This window comes from Rhipicephalus sanguineus, chromosome 7 (assembly GCF_013339695.2).
Source record: "Rhipicephalus sanguineus isolate Rsan-2018 chromosome 7, BIME_Rsan_1.4, whole genome shotgun sequence".
Lineage (NCBI taxonomy): Eukaryota > Metazoa > Arthropoda > Arachnida > Ixodida > Ixodidae > Rhipicephalus > Rhipicephalus sanguineus.
Window position 1 is genome coordinate 67782554 of NC_051182.1, and position 22922 is coordinate 67805475.

At 46.3% G+C, this 22922-nt stretch overlaps 1 protein-coding gene and 1 non-coding gene across 2 annotated transcripts in view; both read right to left on the minus strand.

Moving 5' to 3' along the window:
• Window positions 1–22922, minus strand: part of LOC119399497 (alkyldihydroxyacetonephosphate synthase, peroxisomal-like) — a 131683-nt gene that overhangs the window by 55203 nt on the left and 53558 nt on the right. The window lies entirely within an intron of this gene.
• On the minus strand, window positions 18998–19071 carry Trnai-aau (transfer RNA isoleucine (anticodon AAU)). Its single transcript has one exon. It is a non-coding gene; the product is annotated as a tRNA-Ile (tRNA).

Sequence of the window (22922 nt, forward strand, 5' to 3'; positions counted from 1 at the left end):
ATATATATATATATATATATATATATATATATATATATATATATATATATATATAAAATAATTCAGAAAAATGCTTCCGAAGCGCGGAATCGAACCAGCGACCTCTCGTTCCGCAGCGCGTGGCGCTGAAAGCGCAGATCCTTCAGGTAGCTAACGGCGAGTGTTATATACACACCCTTTAGCGCTGGACGGACTCAGAGACAGCAGGCGCTTATAAGCGTTTCTTCATTACCAGCGAGATGGCGCGAGGAGCGCATTTAAAAGCCGTCGGCGAGGTCGCTCACTTCTTATATTTGCGCAGGGAGAACCTTGCCCTTCCGCTGTCTGCTCGCGCGGTTTTCTAGTGGTGAGAGGAAGAGGGATGTTTCGAGCTTTCACCGTGATGTCCGCGCTCATGTTACGGAGCGTACGAAAGTCACTCGAGCTCAAGCTCAAGGGAGGCCGCTAAATGAACAAACAGAAGATGAGCGCGAACTATCGAGTGTCACAGCTCGACACTTGAAGCACGCTAGTTTCCTTCGCTGCTTCGGCCGCCTTTGCAACAGGAGCGCTGTTCAAACTGAGAGTATCCATTGGCGAGCCTCACTTTGTATAGCATTAGTTTCTTGCTATCGCATTCATTGCTTTTCTAGAATTCACGAGCTTTCTTTATCATACAGTAAAAATTAGCACCCTCAGCATACGTTGTTCAAAACACCGGCAATTATATTTTCGTTATAAGAACGCTGACAAAAAAATCACACCATCTCCCACTAAAGGGGACCTTGAGGCGATGAGAAGCAGCGTTTCGGCATGTAGAGCCTGCGTTTCAGAGGGGGAGTGGAGAGAGGGGGAGAGATGGAGAGGGGAGGGAAGAGTGGAAAATGGGAGAGGGGCAAGGGGAAGTGGAGAGGGGTGAGGAGAGGGAGAGGAGGTGTGTGGAGATGGCAATATCGTATTCGCTCATTCGCGATTGAGACAGTATATATACCTCTCGACGTAGATATATAATTATAACTAACAAATGTAATTAACAAAAACTTACTGGCGACTCCTCTACTTCCTTGCAGGCATAGGTCGGCAAAAAAATGTGAGCTCACTCAGGCTCACTCAAGAAATATATTTTGCTCTGAGGGCTCACTCGGACTCAGACTGACCAAAATTTTCCTCGACCGGAGTCACTCGGACTCAGACTCACTAAACTTTTTCTCAACCGGACTCACTCGGACTCAAACTCACCAACATATTACACAACCGTACTCACTCAGACTCAGATTCACGGCTCGATCTGAGTCTGTGAGTCTGAGTGAGTCGACTCATGAGCTGAGTTTGCCGACCTATGATTGTAGGCAATATTTACAAGATTTTCTTTGCCTAACGCAATCGCCGTTTTGAACCATGCATGATAGGGGCGCGGCCACAAATATTTTTCGGGGCTGCTTCAACCAACCTTCATGTATGTTCGTGCGTGTGTTTTTATGTGTGCGTGCCATATCTATACACATGCAAAATTGACAATTTTCGTGGGGAGAGGTTGAATTCCTCCCTTCCCCTGGCTACACCAATGGTGCGTGGCACACCTATACGTAGTCCTCAAGGTACAGAACAAGGAAATGAACTGCAGCAATTATGGCAAATACATACATACATACATACATACATACATACATACATACATACATACATACATACATACATACATACATACATACATACATACATACATACACTATAAAAACTGGTAAGCGTATCGCAAGAGTAAGAAAGCCGAGTTACTCTTCAGAACATTCTCTTACTCTCGCAAAGCATCGCATAGAGTGAAATGCACGTTCACTCTGTACGAAAGGAGAGAGTGAAATGTGCCTATTCGCAATGCCCATAGACTGTCGCGCCACCGAGCGGAATTCAGGAGCGTCCTCTCGAGGAGGGTTAGTAGACGACAAAATGGCGGCACTATGCAGTCGCTCCCTTGTTCGGCTGTGCTAGCCTCAGTGTTAACGCGTTGGCAAGAAAGGAACACTACGACTTTGCATGTTCCCTTCATCAGTGAACAAACCGGGCCTTCCGTGACACGAGAAATCTGATTCGTTCTTGCGAGACGCGAAGTTTTCGTGAAAATACGTGGCAACTCGCGCTTTCAATGCTAGCCCACAGTGTACACATACCATCAGCTTCGCGAGGCTTTCTGTAGCCACGTAGCTAAGTTAAATGTTATCGTCTGACATATTCAGTTGAAGCTCACCCTGTTTTACTTGCATATATAATTGGTCAGTGTTTCTTGTAGTGCATGAGTCCCATAACACTGTACGCGGGAGGGAGGTCGCGCGGGCTCGCGATGTGCTCATGTATAACTGAGCGATCTCAAGTTGGCGATACATTAAAATAGGGCCTCTACCCTTTGTCAGCAAACCGCTGTTACGAATCGTGCGAGCGACTTTCAATCATTCGAGGACGCGTCTGCTCGACGCCTTTCGTGGAGCGAACGCTTCGCCAGCGTGTTGGGTTTCCAAGCCACAGCTGCGCCGCTTGTTTTTGTACGTTTGTTGATATGTGGCAGCACACTGCAAGCGATTTCCTTGTTGACCGGTCTGAGAGCAAAACGTTCTCCGCGCCCAGATGGCCCAGACGTCTGTCTAATTGTAAACGTGGTGACGCGGAGTGGTCGAAGTCGTTCGGCGGAGGAAATTCTTCAGATTGCTTTCAGCAGTGATGTAGAAAGAAACTATCTTGACGACGAGGATTTTTCACTGGACGTAGAAGACTGTGAAGGCACCGAGAGTGACAGCGACGGTGAACGATCAGCTGCTAACTCACAAGGAGCGAGTTGCACTTCACGTCCCCTCGTGCGTTAATGTTCTTTCACGCTCGTAAGTCACTTTGATTGTATTTAATGTATAATATCCTTGAGCGAGATCAAAATAAAAGCATAGTTCCTCTTGTGCATTGCATGTATCACAATTATTGTGGATATTGTGGAGCGCCGCATGCCCCCAACACGCTCGAGCTCGACCAACGAAGCTAAATGGTTAGAGCGATGGAACGTGCAGTCACGGCCACAATCCACGCCTCTCGGCGAACTTCTTCGACGTTGCGAAACGCATACGTGTTTATTCTTTTCGATATTCATGTTTCGATCGTGCTGATCGAACCTGCAACATGCGAGTGAAGTACACACGGCTAGAGTCTCAGCATGGCTGTGACACAAGCGCTACTGAATGGCATGTTAAATGCTTGTGTTCCGTTGAAGACGTAGCTCCGCGTTTTCGACTGCGCAAGTAATGACGACGGGGTATTATCAAAGAACACTTTTATGTTTGCAAGCCATCATCACGCGCAGCAGCGATGGCGCTACTCGCTGGCGGCCTACTAGTGCGGCAAATCCGTCAGGCAGGCTCGGTAAGTACTACCTCGGAGTGCCGTTCAGCTCATACGTCAATTCTAGTTCATACAGGTTTATGTAGCACGCACAGGATTTCGCAAAGCATCGTTATGCACGGTAACGGAGCTGAAATATAACCTTTCACTTCGCAGCAAATAATTAGGTGGCGAGTACTTGGCACTTTCCATGGTTTGGGAAAGTATTTTAGTCTCATATCCATTTCAGCGCAGCTCATGACTTCATCCGCTGAAAGTGGCACGGTCCGTACGTCCGCACGTCCTATCTGTTCCTATGCTAACAAACGGGTTGACCCTCCTCCTGGCGCCATATTGAAAAGCACGGCGCGCCACCTATAGTTCGTGGGCATTGCGAATACTCCACCTCTATCTGAGAGAGTGGAATGCCCGTATACTCTTCTCGCATGGCAGAGTAAAACGCAGTTATACTCCTGCTCCTGATATATAGTATATATCGATGTGCCGGCATACCGCGAGCGATGACCGCTCATTATTAAGCGCACGCATATACAGTAGAGAACATTGCATTCGTCGCGGGGCTGGAGACGATTAATAAAAAAAAAAAAAGCAGCGTTTCCAGCGCCTCCCAGTGCTTTTCAGTGTACATGAAAGCACTGGAATAAAGCCTAAAAAAATATCTGCGTTTTTAGCTTTGTATTTGTGCAGTTAAGTAAGCGAATATCACCTCATCGAGTCGGTCGACGATCGAAACTACATTCGAAAGGTTTTTAAGTTCTTCGTATTTCAGTATCCACGTTTTTCGCTCGAACGTCGCGCACGGAGTACACTGCCCTAAGCTAAAGGGTCCGTACGGCTAGAGTGCGCTATTACGGCTGTAGTCGCGGAACGTGAACAATAATGGCCGAAAATATGTCCAAGGGCGTGACGAAAACTGAAGTGTTCAATGTGCAGTTAGGAAGTACAGCGTTTTCTACACAGAAATGACCAACCGCTTAGCTGGTCAATGCGTATGCCGCACATATCCTCGGTTACGCTACTCTTGTTTGCTGAGAAAAACGGGCCGGATTGACGTTCTCATACCGGGAAGCACAAAAGAAACAAATGAACTATCTTGTATTTGGTTGTCGCATGTACGGAGATACTCAAACCGGCGTTTCTAAACAAGAAAATGAAGACAGATCACCAATATGGTCAGTGCAATCAGTGACAACATGAAAGAAAAAGGACATGTTCGTCGTCTGCGAGTGTGGCATCTCGACCATGTCAATGTTGGATCAATAATCAGAGATGGAGTAGCTATGGCATACCGGAATTGCACGACACGTCTAGTAGTCAACAAGTCACTGAGCGCTCCCATTGACATAAGGCGTTCTGTTCGTCAAGGCTGCCCGCTCAGTCCTCTATTGTTCAGTCTATACATAGAATCTTTGTGCTTAGCAATAAGTGAAAACAGCAGCATTCACGGCTTTAGATTACAAGCATCGGAAGTTAAAATTCTCGCGTATGCAGACGATGTGCCAATTTGTTGTACTGATCAAGAAAGTGTTAGCGCTGCCATCAAAGTAGTTAAAAGCTTCGGCAATGCAACTGGCAGTTTTGTGAACTGGGGAAAGTGCCTCGGCTTCTGGCATGGAAAGTGGCCGTCAAGACCAGACTATTTTGCCAATGTTAAGTGGGTGACCACACCCGTTAAGTATACTTGGTATCCCGCTGGAATGTTATAAAGATAATGAGAACTACTGGCAAGAACAAGCGAGAGATATTCAGCTGAAAGCCAACAGATGGAACGGTAATCACCTGTCAATGTTTTCGAGAGCGACTGTTTGCAATCTGTTCTTTGCCGCAAAACTTTGGTATGTTATGCAAGTATTGCATTGTTCAAGGGCAAACATACACAAGCTCCATCGCATATTTGCAGTTTTCGTTTGGGCGTCGAATTGGGAGAGATGCAGTCGAACTAATCTGTTTAGACGAGTGAAACAGGGAGGGTTGGGATTACCACATCTTTTCATATGCCAAGTAGTAAACAGGTTCCTTTTCTTCCGCAACACAAATGATCCTTTCCTGCGTACGGTGTGCCAACTGAGACTGATGCGGGCTTTACCTGGATATGTGGTTGGTAAGAATCACATGACAGGCGCTGTCTGCGGGTATCTTAAGGAGGTTATTCTAAGTGTACGCTTTTTATCTGTTAGATTTTCTAATGAGTATCTGTTTTCAGTGACACGTAAAAAGCTGTACAAAGATGTATGTGATGCTGTTCTACCTGTACCTCTATACCGAGCCATATACATTGGAAGTCAAGGGCAAGATGTGCTTAAGAGGGTGAAGAGAATGCAAGTGGCTCCTGCCGCGAAGTCTTTCTTTTTAAAGCTTCATACAGGTACATTATCTGTCAAGGCATTTCAAGAAGACCGTGGTCTTTTCTTACCTTGGGGGCCAGATTGCCTCATCTGTAAAAAACCGGAAACTATAGACCACGTTTTCTTACATTGCTGGGAAGGAGTTTATTTTTGGGATGTGCTTCAAAGGACGATAAAGAAGGATTTGCCGTTAGATCCACATGGTATAAGATTTCGGCCAGTAAATGATGAAGAGGGACTCCCTTTTGACTTGATTATGCTAATTGGCCTTCACTGTTTATGGCGGGCTCGCATGGCGGGGTTTTATTGCGATTCTGACGCACGGCCCGCACGGATGTATTTTCGTGAGTGTATGACTAAGTTTGTGGAACTCCAGAAAGCTCAGGAGTTTGTACCTGAGTGGTTGTCGAGGGCAGAACCCTTGACAGCGCTCGAGGAATTTTAAATTTGTGTCTGTCCAGTGGGACTGACACAACTTTTGTCTTTTCTTTCATGTCCTTATTGTTTGATGTACGTGTCTAATAACAGCCAATAAAGCAAAAAAAAAAAAATAACGAGTGTGGCGTTGTGGTAGCGCGTCTGCCTCACAATCAGAGGGTCGCTGGTTCGAACCTTACTTGTGCGTCCTTTTTTTTTGTCGCAGTGCTCGTTATTATGTCATCATTACGATCTACGCTTGAATAATTTCTCAAATGCAATTTTAAGGCCCTATTTGGCCCGAGTTCTATTTCTTTCTTGAGGTGTACTACTACTCCTTTCAGAGGGGTCCCGCTACTCTGCTTCGGCAAGAGTTACGTTACTCTGTTGAGGTGGAGTACTATAATCCTTTCGGGGGGCATTACTATACTCTGCCTCAAGAAGAGGTGATTTACTCTGGAAAAGAGAGTTAAATATGGGACAAGAATATACTCTCCCAAAGAGAGTGCCCAGCACTCTCTTAGTTCTTAATACATACATACATACATACATACATACATACATACATACATACATACATACATACATACATACATACATACATACATACATACATACATACATACATACATACATACATACATACATACATACATACATAAGGTCCATTCGTTTCACCTGCACTTCGTGAACCGGTTCACGGTGGCGCTGCACTCCGGCATTCGTTTCACGAGTTCAACATGGCGGCGTCGGCACCGCGGTATTCGTTTCGAAAAAGTGCAGCCGTCGTGCAAGGCTAGTTCACGAATTCCCTGCACTTACTCGTGAGGTAGTGCCGAGTCCGTGCAGCACAAGATGGCTGTAACCGCAGCAGACGACGCAGCCGGCTGCATTCGTGGCTATTTTAACGGCGCCCAACAAATTCGTCACTGAATGTTTTCCGGTAATTTGAAATGCCAGGCAGCGTAAGCGGCGGCGACTTTTACGAATTACAACATCCACAATTCGCGAGACAGCCGACCGTAGCAGAGGGCTTGCACGACATCTGCACTCTCGCATTCGTTTCGGCATCTCGTTGCTGCTGCACTTTCTTAAACGTTCCCTGCACTCTGACGTCACCACCATGAACCAGTTCAGATAGTGCAGGGTGAACGAATGGACCTATACATACATACATACATGCATACATACATACATACATACATACATACATACATACATACATACATACATACATACATACATACATACATACATACATACATACATACATACATACATACATACATACATACATACATACATACGTGCACATGCATATTCGAAAACGGTGCGTCAGAAACCGCAGATAACCGCTACAAAGCCTTAAGCTTGCATATAGGTTTGGCAGGTAGCTTACGGAAGGGCAAAAACGTGAGGTGACTAATTATATGCATTGACGCCATAGTACAACCCGCAAAACTCGTGCGCTGCCTGATGCAATAAGGCTAATCTGAGATGCAAATAACTGGCATCGTGCACTACATGGACGCGTGCCAACGTTCCGTCTAACCGTAAGTACACACCGTAATACACTTGTATAAGGTCGAATATTAGTTCCAAACTACGTTCGACTCGACTGACGCAATGAGCCCACTTCGCGTAGAGTGAGTGTTCGGCATTCACCCGCGGCATGTCGTTTCTTTATCAAATGCGGAAGCATTTCTATGCCGACTCTACGAGAAAACTGTATGTACGTCCTTCACGTGAGATTATCGCCGCTATTAAGAAATAAATGTACAAAACACATTAAATTTTCCTTAATGGGTAAGAAAGTTCCAGGGAACGCAGCGACAACGCACTTTCCTATATACTTACACATCACCTAGACAATTTCCGAAGGTGGTTCTGCGTCGACTGTTTTTCGAGCGCTTTAGCTTACAATTATTTCATAATTACGACCACTTGAACTGAAAATTACATACCATAGCTTCTCAAACGCGTTTCCATATTTGGCTTAATTCACGACGTGGCTTTGTCGACTGAACGAAGACAAAGATGGCAGCATTTTCTATAGTGAGCCCTCGTATAATTTCTACGGAGCACCTAAATATCGCTTCTTTCTGTCATAAAACGATTTGGATCACCTCGCAGCACCACGCGCACCGCAGCTTAGGCCTTACGAAATGATACGGCTGAGTAAGTTTAGGGAAAAGGTCCCACGGACTAAAGGTATACGTCGGAGTACGGACTTCGCGCGCCCCTCAGTTGATTAGTGGGGGTGCGGACCCGCGAAAACGAAGTAAACAACAACAACAACAAAAAAAAGCCCCTAGGCGATCACGCTTCATGCGAAATTCTTTCATTCACAAGCAAGGCGAGTACCGACTTCCGCAATGAGGACGGATACTCTCGCGTATATCTATACATAACCAGGAAGGCGTGTCATATTGCAACCTTGGCGGATTACGCACTTGGTTTCGCTCGACTTCGACTGGCCTTCACCTTTCACGCGAACGCGTGGTGAAACGTGTCGCGTTCGTTCATACAAGCCGTTCCGACCAATAATTATCACGGGTGGAAGCGGGCTTCAATCTTTTGGAGGAGCTCAGGAAGCAGGAATAATGCTGTTTTGGAGCAGCTTTGGAGCGGTAAAAGGAGAGTTTTGGAGCAGTTATGGAGCATCAAAAGGTGTGTTTTGGAGCAATGCAAGTTACTTTTAGAGCAGATTTCTAGGGTCAAGCATCATTGTTAATTCAATATTTTTATTCGCAGTAAACACAAAAAATTCCTATAATTTTTTTTTACTAAACATTCAATACGATGAACCGATCAGACTTACCACAAATTACATATACCTTACAGAGCGATAATTCAGAGAAAATAAGAGATAAGAGATGCAATTGGCAAGATACACTTAACCAGACCTCAGACGAATGAAAAACGTTCACACCGCAGCTAACATGAACGGTTGAACACTAGAGATAAGCTAATAAGAATTACCTTCATTCTAAACCCAATGAGACTCTATCAAAATAAATTCAGAAAGCTTATGCTCCTATTACCAAAGCGCCACAGCCTACATGAGAACCGAGAGGGAAATCGAAATAAGCAATTCACTGCATAGCGAAACCCGAATTCACTTCAGAGAATTTTTTTTATGTCAACATTCACAAAACACAACTGCTAGCTAGCATATGCAAGTGAGAAGGCGAGAAAATTGACATGTTCACTTTTATTGCGATAGCAATTATATGGATACTCTCGGCGGGTCTCGCCGTCGCCGTCATGTTCCGTAAACGGTCCAAATCCATAACGTGCCCCACGCATCGTATGTTCTAGCAGCGAGTAAAAGCACGCAAGTGCTGCGGACGAACGCGGCAGAAGCAGAGATGAAAAGAGCCGGCCATTTCCGTCGCACGGCGGACGCATGCGACATCAGGCCGCGTGCGAGGCCTGCTGTCGATTGTTCCTCAAGCAGAGGAAACGCCCCGCCCGTCTTTCAACGCGCGACGGAGCTTGAAGGGACGCCGGGGGAGAGGAGGGGGGGGGGCTGCGTCGTTTAAAGCAGGAACTGCGGACTTTGATTCCAAGGGCGCGCGCGCTATCTCGGCAGACAGCGAACGGCCCGCTTACTTCGCGTTGAGACGACAGACAGCACGTAAACAGTTCCATTCCCTGAAGCGGCCGTACTCCCGTACACCAGTGTTTCGTAGTGTTACACGAGATCGGATCCAAAGGAGTTAGCTGCAAGCCCTACTTCGTACAATTACAATTTCTTGCTATCGCATTCATTACTTCGCCCTTGCGGCGGAATTGAATTTTTTTTTTCGTCGCATCACTAACGTCACGGGGAGCGCGCCAGCTGATGATGATGATAGGAGCTCGCTTGGGTGCGTCACGTCGCGGATGACAGCGGCACGTGAAGGCACCAATGACCGCTTGGGAGCGGTCTTAGGCGCCTAATGCGTTTTTGGAGCAGGATGGCGCAGCAGAAGCGGATTGGCGCAGCGTGGCGCGAATGGCGCAGCGCTTCCACCCCTGAATTATCCATCGGAGGCCCCTTAATTGTACGTTGCAAATGCACAATTGTGTCGGTCATCTTGAAAGTTAGCTCGGCAGTGACAAATTGAAATATTCGTGCTCAATACGTGAAGGCACAAATCTATGAAAGCATAGTTATTATATTGTTACCACGATTTCTTTGAGATAACACACATATGCTGTCCTGATATATGCGGTTGTGCGATCAATTACAGGAAAAAAAAGAACACCACGAAGCGTGCAAGGAGTACTGCGGAATTGGCACGAAAATGTATATCCGTTCCAGCACACAATGTGGCATTTTCGTCTCTCTCCGCGATTATTGGATAAGAAGCAGCTTTTGTCACACCAGGCATGAAGAGGTTACCACTCTACACGAGTATGAAAGTCGTGCATCTCGCATCTAAGTTGCATATTTAAACAAATATCTTAAGTTTTATCATTATTAACACCAGACTTTTTTATTACTAAGAAGTAAACTGGTTTGTGATCTCAGGAGGATCACAGCTCCCGGGGTCTCCCCCATTTCGCTCCTGTCAATTTTCAAGATTTACAAGGAATCAAGTACTTGAAATAATCATTTCGGGTATAAATTCAAATGCAGCTGAAACGAGTCTTTCTCCGTCCTTCCGTCCTATATGTCCACGGTGTCGGAACGAAATGTTTTTCGTTTTGGCTTTTGTTTCGTTCCACGTGAAAAATTTTCGTCCCGTTTCTGTATGGAACGAAAAAAAAAAAATGTTCCGTAACGGTTCCTAACGGTCTTCATTTGTGCGCAAGAATTTGAAATCAAAGTAACTATAAAAACAGTGTTTAATTTTCTCATAAGTGGATTATGAATTATCTAAGCAGGCTCAATGCTTTGCGTCAAGGGAGTGAGCATGATCAGCGGCACGTCACCGAAACGCTAGCCTGTGTGACTGGCACACCAAGGTCTATACTTGAGTTAAAGGCCAACTCCGGCGATTTTTCGAGGTCTATGGATCTCAATAAAACTCGCTGGGCACGTTCCTTTTCACGTTCCCGTTATATATGCCAAATTACAAGCTGGAGACATACGCAGATTCATTGCAAATGAATTTTATTGATTGCCCCGACTCTCCCCCGCTTCCCAAAATTATTGGCAACATTGGGTGCGTGACGACATTTTTGTTAAGCGGAAGTGACGGAACCGAGGGGCCCCTAGAGCGTCTGCTATCCGCAAGGCAACAGTCGCGAGTGTTTGGCGAGCGCTTCGTTGGCTGGGCGTGTGAATTTCAGTTCCTTGTGGTAATGCGTGCGACGAGTGGCAAGTGGTGTCGCGTTGTGGGCTGCACACGATTCCCCGTTGGCAGTCACGAAACACTCGCTCCTCTACCGCGCGGAAAGTACGGTAATACCGTACCGGCTAAAGAATGCACATGCTTGAACACCACGGAAACACTTCCCGTAGCAAATACAGGGTGCACCGTGACCGGGCCTGTATCGGTGTACGGTGAGCTTCGCGTCGTGCGAAACAACGTAACCTAATGGTGCGAAAGGTGGCTCATACTTGGCTTATATTACATTCCTTCGGCCGTACCAACGCGATGTTGAACGCCGCTATTGCCAAACTTATGCACTCTTCCCATAGCAATATTAAGAAGCTTTAGTTAGTCCGCGAACTTCTCAGTGATAGCATTTTACCCGATCACGGCTCCACAAACTTGAGCGGATTCTTGAGCTTCCTGGACAGGTGGTGCCATCTGGCGGTGGAATGTGCAACCAGGCAAGCAAAGAGCTAAACAGGTGAGTTCCACTTCATCGAAGAGGAATGGCCATTACAGTTGGCCTCCAAATGCGTCGGAATCGCAGCTGTCATTTTCCGACAGCTCAGCTTGTGCACGTGACAAGGTCAGTCACACACAAGATTTCCGACGGAGTCACCTTTCAAATGAGCGTCTGCTCTTCGCCGCTTTCGCAGCTTTCATACTACGCGCTGGCGGGACCGGCATGCTTTGCATGATTTCCGGTTTTGTAACCACTTATACGTCACGCGAAGACAGTATGCTCGGTTGGGTTTCGGTTTCGGGTGTTGCGCTTTTTTGCTTATTTAAAATTATTCTCCAATTTGCCTAGTGTTTCTGCTATCGGACCCGTGACAGGAGCGTCTCAGGAATATAAAAGCACCATTACTTTGACATGGCCAAAAAATCGCCGGAGTTGGCCTTTAAGGTAGGTCACCACCTTCAAAAACGCATTTGTTGAAAAAGAAAGTGTTTTGGGGGATTTAATATTTTCAAGCTCCCTGTCGATTCAAGAATATTTAGCAAAACGAATAATGCAGCTATCTTAAACCGTTCGAAAGTTATGACCATTTTTCCAACCCCTCCTAAACGCATCCGAAACCGAAACTGAAGGTTTCCGATTCTACAACGCCTGCCATTTCGTCATAAATGTCTTTACGTATACATATTATGTAATTCTAAGTTCTCTAAGTACGTTCTAAAGCTTGTGGAACATGATGTGTTCGATTTATTTTAAAATTTCCACTACACGACTGCGGCACTCTGCTGTTTAAGCGTTTTCGCTCGGCTGTCTGCTTTTTTGCATGCTTTTTTGAGCTCTTGGACTTAGTTCTGGCTTTTCAAAAAGAAAGTTATAGTACTTCATGAAATATGGCGAAGTATAGGACGAAAAAGAAGCGTCAACGCGAGTTAGGGAATCAATATACCAAGCGTGAACCCACTGTGGAACACGTGGATGAGAGTCAGCTAAAGACGCAAAACGAGCTAGGAAACTTAACATCGTGGTTTAGCGCTAAAGAAAGACAGACACATGTGAGAGACAGGACAGGCGCTTCCTGTCTCTCACATGTGTCTGTCTTTCTTTAGCGCTAAACCACGATGTTAAGTACTCACCAACTCGCCCAACAACAAGTTCTTATTGAGCTAGGAAAAAAATACGTTCTTCAGCTCGTTCAAAAGGAGATTGTGCCTCTTCAAAGAAGGTCCCAAGCTACGAGCCTGGTGAATTTCAGACATATTGAATGTTTTTCTTTTTGTTGTTGTTGTTGTTGTTGTTACACAGACATTCCGTTCAAGTCTTTAAAGCCATTTCTCTCAAAACATGATTTTTTTTTGCTTCCTACAGTAACGCGAACAGTGATAGCTTTATTTCTATTAAATACTTTCACACAAAATTTTCCGTGCTATTTCTTAATAGGTGGAACTGTGCATTCAAGCATAATGATTGAAAACTAGCGGTAACTTATTGTACTATAGTCAATTGTGTGCGAAACAAACCTGGCAATTGTCAGCTTTAGCAGTTTTCTTATGATAACGAATCTTAACTTAGAGATATGGTGATCGTGGAGGTTAGATGCACAGGATATTGTCCTGGCTACGCACTTGCCAAAAGGCGTTTCAATTGCCCCAGAAGTTTTTTAGTTATGACTGTTGGCGCAACATGCATATTTTTTGGCGCATTTAGATTTTTATAAATTTTATTTCTTTTATTTTTGTCAATTTCATCATATTAAAGTTTTACTTTACCGAAGCCTTACAAGCCAAAACCATAATTATAACTTTTGGACTAAAACTGCAAATTTTTTTCTCTAAGGTGGTGGCCTACCTTAATATAAACAGATCGGTTTGCCACTCTTTTCGTCTATCGCAAAATTTCAACGCATCTTCACCTTGCAATCCCCGCCTGAGATACGCGCTAATACTGGCCCCTGAGGTATGCATTAATGCTCGCGTTGAATGACCTCGGTTCTTTCGTATTGCCAACATTTCCCTTGAATCGAAAACCGATAAAAATTTTTTTCGGTTTTACTCCCGAACGAAGAGTGAGTGAGTGAGTGAGTGAGTGAGTGAGTGAGTGAGTGAGTGAGTGAGTGAGTGAGTGAGTGAGTGAGTGAGTGAGTGAGTGAGTGAGTGAGTGAGCGAGCGAGCGAGTGAGTGAGTGAGTGAGTGAGTGAGTGAGTGCGAGCGATCGCGCACGTGTGCGTGCGTGTGCGTATACGAGAACATGTTTCACGTGCGTCTCCTCCTTCCTGTACTATCAAGCATAACTTCATGTCGCAAGTAGAAAAAAAAAATCGGCAGATCCCACGCAATGTGGGAATCGATGTAATGCGAAGCAGCCAGCAAAGAGCTGCATACATCGCCTTGTTTGTCTTTCAGCGAAATGAAATCATTCATGCCATGCCATCTAGTCCACCATATATCGCATGTTTGTCATGCACGCATGCATGCACAATCTAGTGTACACCATGCCAAGGAAACGCATATTCTGGTATATAAATGCATGACCCGTCGTTTATTTTCATCACGCACTCGTGTCATGCCATACCAATTTTGGTATACATCACGTTAACAAAACGGCCGGAAGCGAGCCATGACAGTGGCATGTAAATCATACCGTACATGGCATGCATAACATGATTCGCATGTTGAGACCTCTCATTTATGTTTGTCATACAGTCACATCGCGCAATACCAATTTTGGTGTATATCAAGCTATCGAAACGGCCGCGAATGCACCATGAGCGTGGCATGTAAGTTATCACATACATGGCATGCATGTCATAGTTTTCATGTTACCACCTGTTATTCATGTTCTTCATACAGTCACATCGCGCAATACCAATTTTGGTGCATATCAATCTAGCGAAACGGCCACGAGTGCGCCATGAGCATGGCATGTAAATCATGTCGCACATTTCATGCATGTCATGATTATCATGTTACCACCTTTCACTTACGTTCGTCATACAGTGGCGTTGCGCAATACCAATTTTGGTGTATACCAAGCAAACGAAACGGCACGAGTGCGTCATGAGCATGACATGTAAATCATGTCATGCATGTCATGTATGTCATGATTTTCATGTTACCACGTCTCATTTACCTTCGTCATACAGTCGCTTCGCGCAATACCAATTTTGGTGTACATCGAGCTAGCGAAGCGGCCGCGAATGCATCATGAGCGTGGCAATTAAATCATGACATACATGGCATGAATGTCATGGTTTTCATCTTACCAACTGTCATTCATGTTCTTCAAACAGTCACATTGCGCAATACCAATTTTGGTGTATATCAATCCACTGAAACTGCCGCTAGCGCATCACGAGCGTGGCATGTAAAGCAGGTCGTACATGACTTGCATGTCATGATTTTCATGTTACCACGTCTCACTTATGTTCGTCAGACAGTCGTGTCGCGTAACACCAATTTTGGTGTATATCACGCAAGCGAAACGGACGCGAATGCACCATGAGCGTGGCATGTAAATCATGACATACATGTCATGGATATCATGGTATTCATGCTACCACCTGTTATTCATGTTCTTCATAAAGTCACATCGCACAATACCAATTTTGGTGTATATCAATCTAGCGAAACGGCTGCGAGTGCGCCATGAGCGTCGCATGTAAATCATGTCATACATGACATGCACATCATGATTTTCAGGTTACCACGTGTCAGTTATGTTCGTCATACAGAAATGTCTCGTCATACCAGTTTTCGTATGTATCCCTTCATTTAAACGGCCGCGAGCGCCCCGAGACCATGTCATGTAAATCATGCTGCACATGACATGCGCGTCATGATTTGCATGTTAGGACATGTCATTATGTTCGTCATGAACTCTTGTCACGCGGTACCAATTTTGGAATACATGAAATTAACGGAACAGCCGCAAGAGCCCAAAGGCCATGGAATGTAAATCATGCTGTTCATGACATGCATGTCATGGTTTTCATGATATGACCTGTCATTTATGTTTGTGATAAGGCCATGTTATGACACACCAATTTTGGTATACATCCGATTAACGAAACGGCCAGGAGAGCACAAAGTCGTAGGCGGATAGATAGATAGATAGATAGATAGATAGATAGATAGATAGATAGATAGATAGATAGATAGATAGATAGATAGATAGATAGATAGATAGATAGATAGATAGATAGATAGATAGATAGATACGCTCAAAGTCGCAGAAGTTCGCTAAGAAATGCTTCGCATTTAATAATAATGGTTCCGAATTAACGGGGTGCATTGAAAAAAAAAACGGCGTAAGTGTACATCGTCACCCCCTTCGCCGGGGATGCGTAGGAAAATCGACGTTCCATGGTTGCACCTTTAAACGTTCCATGGTTGCACCTTTAAAACATTTCCAACAATTTCTCATCACGGGGCGTTCCTTGTTCGCTTCCGTCGAAACGCGGTCGCCGTGGCCATAAATCGAACCCTCTACCCCGCGCTCGGCAGCGCAACGCCACAGCCGCTGTGATCCTCCACCATGAGTAAGAACGGGTTTTACGCCGTGCGGGGATCGCGAGAATACGGCTACTTATTCCTACACTTATCTGGAGACGCTGTCCTTAGAATTTGGTCGGTGTATTTAAATGAAAAAAAAAAACTGTTGTTGTTGTTGTTGTTGTTTTTCCTCTCACGATCACCGTCATATTCCAATCGATACCTAGAACACACACGGAAGGCAATCAGGCCACTCATCGGTATAATGAGGTCTCGGAAAGGTATATAATAACCGACCGTCCGATGACACAGAACGCCCTTCTTTTTGCTGCACTCTCTCCCTCACACGCGTCCCACAAATGGCTACGAAACGATGTCGAGGAAAGGAGCGGCATGACATATCACGCTCACGCGGTCCGCTTTTCCACACGACGTCGCAGCCGTAGCAACGCACAAACGAGAGCGCGTAAGTGCGCACGAATAACGGCTGAGAGATGGCTGTGTGACGTCATAGAGACGTCACGCGGGAACCCGTACAGACGGGCTAAAGTCCCTAGATATTTCCCTGTTAAAAATCTAGGGACTTTAAGACGGGCTGCGTTCCGATTAGAGGGGAGCGAAATGCGAAATAAAATATTGGTAGGCAACCTAATCGTCGGGTTCACGTCGGATAAAGACAGCGTTGCTTTTATGTAAGTGGACAGCGATTACTAGTAGTCATTAGGAAGTTTCAGAATAGGGTACGGAAAGCTTCGCGTTAGCACTTGTCGCCACTGCGCATGCGTCATACGTCATATAGCGTCATACGCTATATCCTGTTGGGTACCCACGTTATGCTGCGAAAATAGCGTATCGTACCGAACGAACGTTAACGCTACGAACCCTGTTCTAAAACTTTCTATTGAGCGGAAATATTAGCCATAATTCAGTCACCACTGTATGTCAACATGCATTATGCCAGTGCTAACGAGTGCTGATAGTACGCAAGTAAACACGGTGTATGTACCTGTTTCACTGCCCTTTGTCGGGGTCAGCCGATATTTTCCTTTGAAAAAAAAAAATCGTAGCCCGTTGCAGAACATCGGCGGGAGGGGCCGAGGAGGACAAATTGTTCTGAGAAAACTGGCACACAACTGAGTCATCGGATTGGGATTCAACTAAAACAGTGATGCTGTTTTTATAGCGCAGAGCCAACAGTAGCCAATAGCGAAGCTAGTGTTGTTAATATTTCCTCAGTACTCGCCGAGTCTTAATTATTTTTTGCTAACTGAATGTCCATTTATCTAACGGGTTTTCTTTTTTTTTTTGCTTTCTTTGTGTGCTAAGCCTTCTAACATACCGTTTACTACTGCTTGCTGTTATCTTTTTAAAAGCATTTGTGTAAAGAACATGGAGTGCACGTGTACTGCCTTTTTCAACTCAAATTATGTATGCAAGCGCCTACTTGAACTGTGTTCTTCTGAATATGTGTTCTGCCCCATTTCCTGAAACAGCCTCAAATATCCCACGAAATTGAAAACGTTTAAAACCTCTATAAAATGTTTTATAGAGGTTTTGTGTTTCATGAGATGCGGCTAGCGGTATGTGCAAGGAAATAAATAAATAAATGCCGTAGCTGGATAGGATAAGCGGGGACTCGAACCGATACGAGCTGTAGTCAATAAAAAGTCACCGCTCAAGCACTCCATCTAAATGGTTAACGAGCGATGCTGAAACGTGCGACCCCGGTGTTGATCACGAGCTGGGATCTATCGAAGTGTCTCCTTGTATCTTTTGATTTCTATACCGTGCGTGCTTCACACTTCGCGATTGCTGATGTTAGATTAAAGGATATCAAGAACACCTAAAGGCTTTTATCGGTAGAGATTCATGCTGCGGCGGGACTCATCCCAACGCTGACAAAACCAGAAGAGAAACTAACGCAAGCGCGGAGACCCCTCGAGGTATAGCGTATGCTAGCAATGCTTCTTATTTATAGTTTCTGCGCACTCACGGACCGCCACATTTGTCCACCTCCTAGCCATTTACATGGGCGTCAGCAGGGGGGTGCAAAAGGGGCACTTGCCCCCCTCAAGCGCCATACCAGCGCTTGCCCACCCCCCCCATCCAAGCTACGCCAACGCTCTCCCCTCCCCCAGCAGCGATGCAAAACGGGTTTGCACCCCCCAAGACAAGATCCTGCCGACGCCCATGGCCATTTATACTGCTTGATTGTAGTGAAAAATTCACGCTATGCCTTATGCATTCGCCTAAGACGACCCGAAGGCGAAAGAAGTCTTTTTTTTTTTTTCGTCGATTATATTGATCTGTCGATTGTCTGGCTCGGGAATGCGGCCCATGCACAGCTCTGCTGGAGTTTAGCATACTAGAACTTAGGTCGGTCATACATCAATGTTAGGGCGTGAACGCAGGGGCACTTGTACACTAATATTTAAGCGCACATGTAAAGAACCTCAGGTTGTCAAAGTTAATTCGGCAGTCCTCACTACGGCGTCCGCGCATCACAGTCACACTGTGGCTTTTTGGCACGCAAAGCCCGAGAAAATTTATAGGTTAAACTGGAAATCATGCCCTAAGGGCACGGCTTTAGTAAAAAAAAGCCAAAAAATTAAAAAAAAAAATCATTGGCCTGCGCAGGGATCGAACCTACGACCTTCGCGTTATTAGCACGACGCTCTAACCGACTGAACTAGCAGGCCAGGCAGCGCAGAGGCGATCAATGAGGGTACTTGAACTCATGCCAACTGTTGGCGTCGGGCCCATTTCTTTCTTTCTTTCTTTCTTTCTTTCTTTCTTTCTCTCTCTCGCACGTGAGCTTACGTACCGTTTACTTTTTCCCCCCTCTTTTTTCCACATCAAGACGACCGCCCGACAAAAAAAAAAAAAAAAAAAAAAAGAAAAGGCCGTTTTTTTCCTTTTACGCCAGCCAGTGAATGATCGGTGGAAATACTTGCACCAAGGCTGCACCCACAAGTGGCCGAGCTCTTTGTTCCTGTTTAGCGTTCAACATCGCACGCGTCGAGGCTTTCATTTATGTCTTACACGCATCGCTTCGAGCCATCCGTGCGTTGAAAAGACGTACTACTCAAAGTTTAAAAAAAAAAAAATCACAGCATATCCACGGAGTGAATGATGATGAGTGGGCGAAGCTGCGGAGGTTCATCGGTAAACCGTGAATCTTCCGTGAATTCTGCCCAGTACATCATCACCGACGTGAGATCGGGCGCGTTTATACTAAAGGTTCGATGAGTTATGACGACTTGCAGCTCACTTTAATTTTACATGTACGCTGTGAATTTTCATTGTTTAGAAAACCATTGCTTTAGAAACATCTGGCGTCTTTTCATTTTGCTTTTAGAAAACATCTGGCGTCTTTCGTTGGTTTATTTCATCAATCAACGGCGTTTTGAACAAAATTTTTATTGTTTAATCATGCACAGGAGAGATCTCACCAGGCACTACCTTGGAGGTAAACAATGGCTGCTAATGGGCAATGAGAGACAGAAGAATTCGGCTTTTAGTTAACGCGCACGCTGCGAATTTTTTATTGTTCAACAAGGAGAAATCTCCCACCGGCACCACCTTGGAGGTCAAGATCTGGTACTAGCGTTACGACTGGTTACGCACTACGAGGGACGAACGGGTGCCGCTTTAAGGAGCTTCGCCCCTAAAATAAAGAAAATCGATCAATGACCGGACTGAACGTCCCTGAACGTCCCAGCGCGATTTACGAAGGACACCGTCAGCGAGAACAGCTACGGATTATAGGCCTCCAACGCTCAAGCAGGGCTGGGCAGTATCGCGTTACAAGAGTATCGAGATAGTATTTCAGAGATACTTTTGAGTATCTGTATTTCTGTATCGAAATACATTTGAAAAATATATTTGTATCTCAGTAGTGAAATACATTTACAATGTATCGATTGTATCACGATACTATGCAGAACACGGGTATCTCGTTACTTTTTTTTGGAAATGAGCTGAGGGGTCTTTCGAAAGGGGAACAAAGATTTTTTTTTGTATGTGTGTGTGTGTTCCAAATAAGTCAAGATGCGCCACCGGTCGGCGAGTTAGGGAGGGCGGCGATGGTTTCCCCACAGGCACAGAATGGCCCATGTGGCAAAGCGCCCGATGCTGCCGACGGCAGAATCGCGGAGGCAGTGTTATCGGCCTCAGCCGAAGAAAGTCGCTGCCTCTCAAGACCAGTGCAGCGCGACTATTATTTTTTGTCCGGCAGCCAAACAATTCTTCATGACCCCCCGCGCGGATACCGCCTTGAAACAGAGTCTTTGCAACGCTTCGCGCGGCAAAGCGGCGGCACTTCCAAAAGAATTTCCCATAGTTGCGGCGGAAGTGACCCGAAGATGGCTATCTTCGTCGCGCTTTCAGCCGCCCCTCCAGCATGTCGGAGTGCGTTCCTAATGATTCACAAGTTTGAAACTGTCTTTTGTGGTACCAGGCACCCCACCGCCGGAGCCGACTTCGCCTGTGGCGGCTTACTGGAATGGGTGCTGGGAGCATCGGTGGTGGCGAAAGCTTTATTCAAGTTTTGCCCCAAGAAGAGCGACCCTTTCGGCCCAGGCGACGAGTGCTTGCTGTAGTGCTCTGAGCAGATGTCCCTGTTCCCACTTTCTGTTTTGAGAGAGGTGGCCGATGCAACCTGGGAGGGCTGAAACCCTCTCAGCCCCAAAGAACGTGATTTTATGAAACCAATGTTTGAACAGTGTAGTTTTGACATATTGCGCTCCATATGTCAACCGTCTGGCCCGGCACCGACGAAACACGGGAGGCGGCTTTCAAGGTGGCGTCTTCGAACAGATGGAAGCAATTTGTTCTACCGCGGAGTGCCGAAGCACCCACGTCGCCCCCGCCAAACCACTTTGCAGGGAATTATTTCTTCTCATGGTAGGTGGCCTTCCGCCTCCCGGTCGTCGGTGCAGGACGGTGCAGGAGCAGCGTACAAAGAGATAAGTTTTTTTTTCTTTTTTCCTTTTATTTGTTCTTTATATTGCTCGTTGTGTTGTTGGGGTTGTAGAGATAACCGATGTAAGAACTATTATTTTGCGGTTTAGTGCATCTTTGATAACACGCGAGTACCGTGCGCCACGGCCAACGATGCGGTAACGTTGACCACGTGGTGAACGGGGTAGGCGGCAGTTTTAACCCGTAGTAGGGTGTTTGGGTGCGCCTGTTTAATTATATTAACGGTGTTAGACTGAACTTTGTGTGTTCTGTTCGATGGTCGGGCGGGCGATGGTTAAGCGGACTGAAAAAACCACGGGCGCCAGTGATCTCGTGCAGTGCGGGGAATGCACGCGCTGGTGCTACCTAGATGAGACGGCCTTCATAAGTCTAGCCGACGCTGAGGAGGCGAGCTTCGTGTGCAAGCTGTGCGAGAAAGTGAAGGCGGCCGTGCAGCGCATGGAATCTTGCATTGAGGAGCTAAAGGGGGAGCTGAAGGTGGAGCGAGTAAAGAGAATTGAGATCCAATCGCAGCTCGGAGAGGCACGTGAGCGTGGGGAGGCTACCGCCAGCCTAGTAGAACAAATGGAGGCCGATCTAAGGAAGGAACGGGAAAGGCGGGCCGAGCTCGAAGAGCGAGTAAAGGTGCTTATGGCGCTTGACTCCGGTCCCGAGCAGTGTGAGGCGAAAGGCAAGGGCATCACGGAATTCCAGGCAGAAACAGGCAAGAAAGGGGACCTAGGGGCTGCAGTGGCACATGTAGGAATAGGCGACAGCAGGAGAAAAAGCTACAGCGATGTGGCGCGACAGGCTTCCGGCGGGGCAAAGCAAGGAGCACCGGCAGCGGGCTCGTTATCGCGAGTCGGGGACACTCAGCGAACGGGGGATCAGCGGGGGAGAACAGGATCACAGCAATCGCAAGCCGGAAGCGAACGACTGGACCGTAGAAGGGTCCTAGTGGTGGGGGACTCCAATGTAGCCAGAGTCAAGCAGGGAGTCCTTACGACAGTGAAGGCAGACAGGAGGGTAAAAGTGGAGGCCCAGTCAGGAAAGTGCATGACGGATGCACTGGCCAAAGCACAGGAAGTGGTAGGGGACAGCATGGAGGGTGAAAACCTCGTCATCATCCATGCTGGCCTCAACGATGTCCTGAAGGGAAAGAGCCAGAACCTTCAGAGACAGTTAGAGGATGGGGTGCGTAAGCTTCGAGAAGCTTCTGAGGGTGTGCATGTGACAATATGCACCATCCCAGAAGTCTGGGGGCAATCTGGCGGTATGGAAAGGAGGGTGATAGAGGCTAACTGTGTCATCAGAGCTATGAGCCGGCAGCTCAGCTACAGCGTAATGGAGGTAAACAAAGACGTGTACGAACCCGGCCTCCGCCCTTTTGCACAAGATGGCATTCATTACAGTGGTGCCACGGGCAGGAGGGTAGGTAATAGGATGGGTCGCCAAGCCACAGCTTTTTTAGGGGGACCCAGTGCCCTGAGGCCACCAGTGTAGACAGATACGATTTCAAAGTGGCACCAATATCCAAGACACGTAGAGTCCGGGGGAGAAGAAATCGACGTAGGCAGGGCCGAGCAAA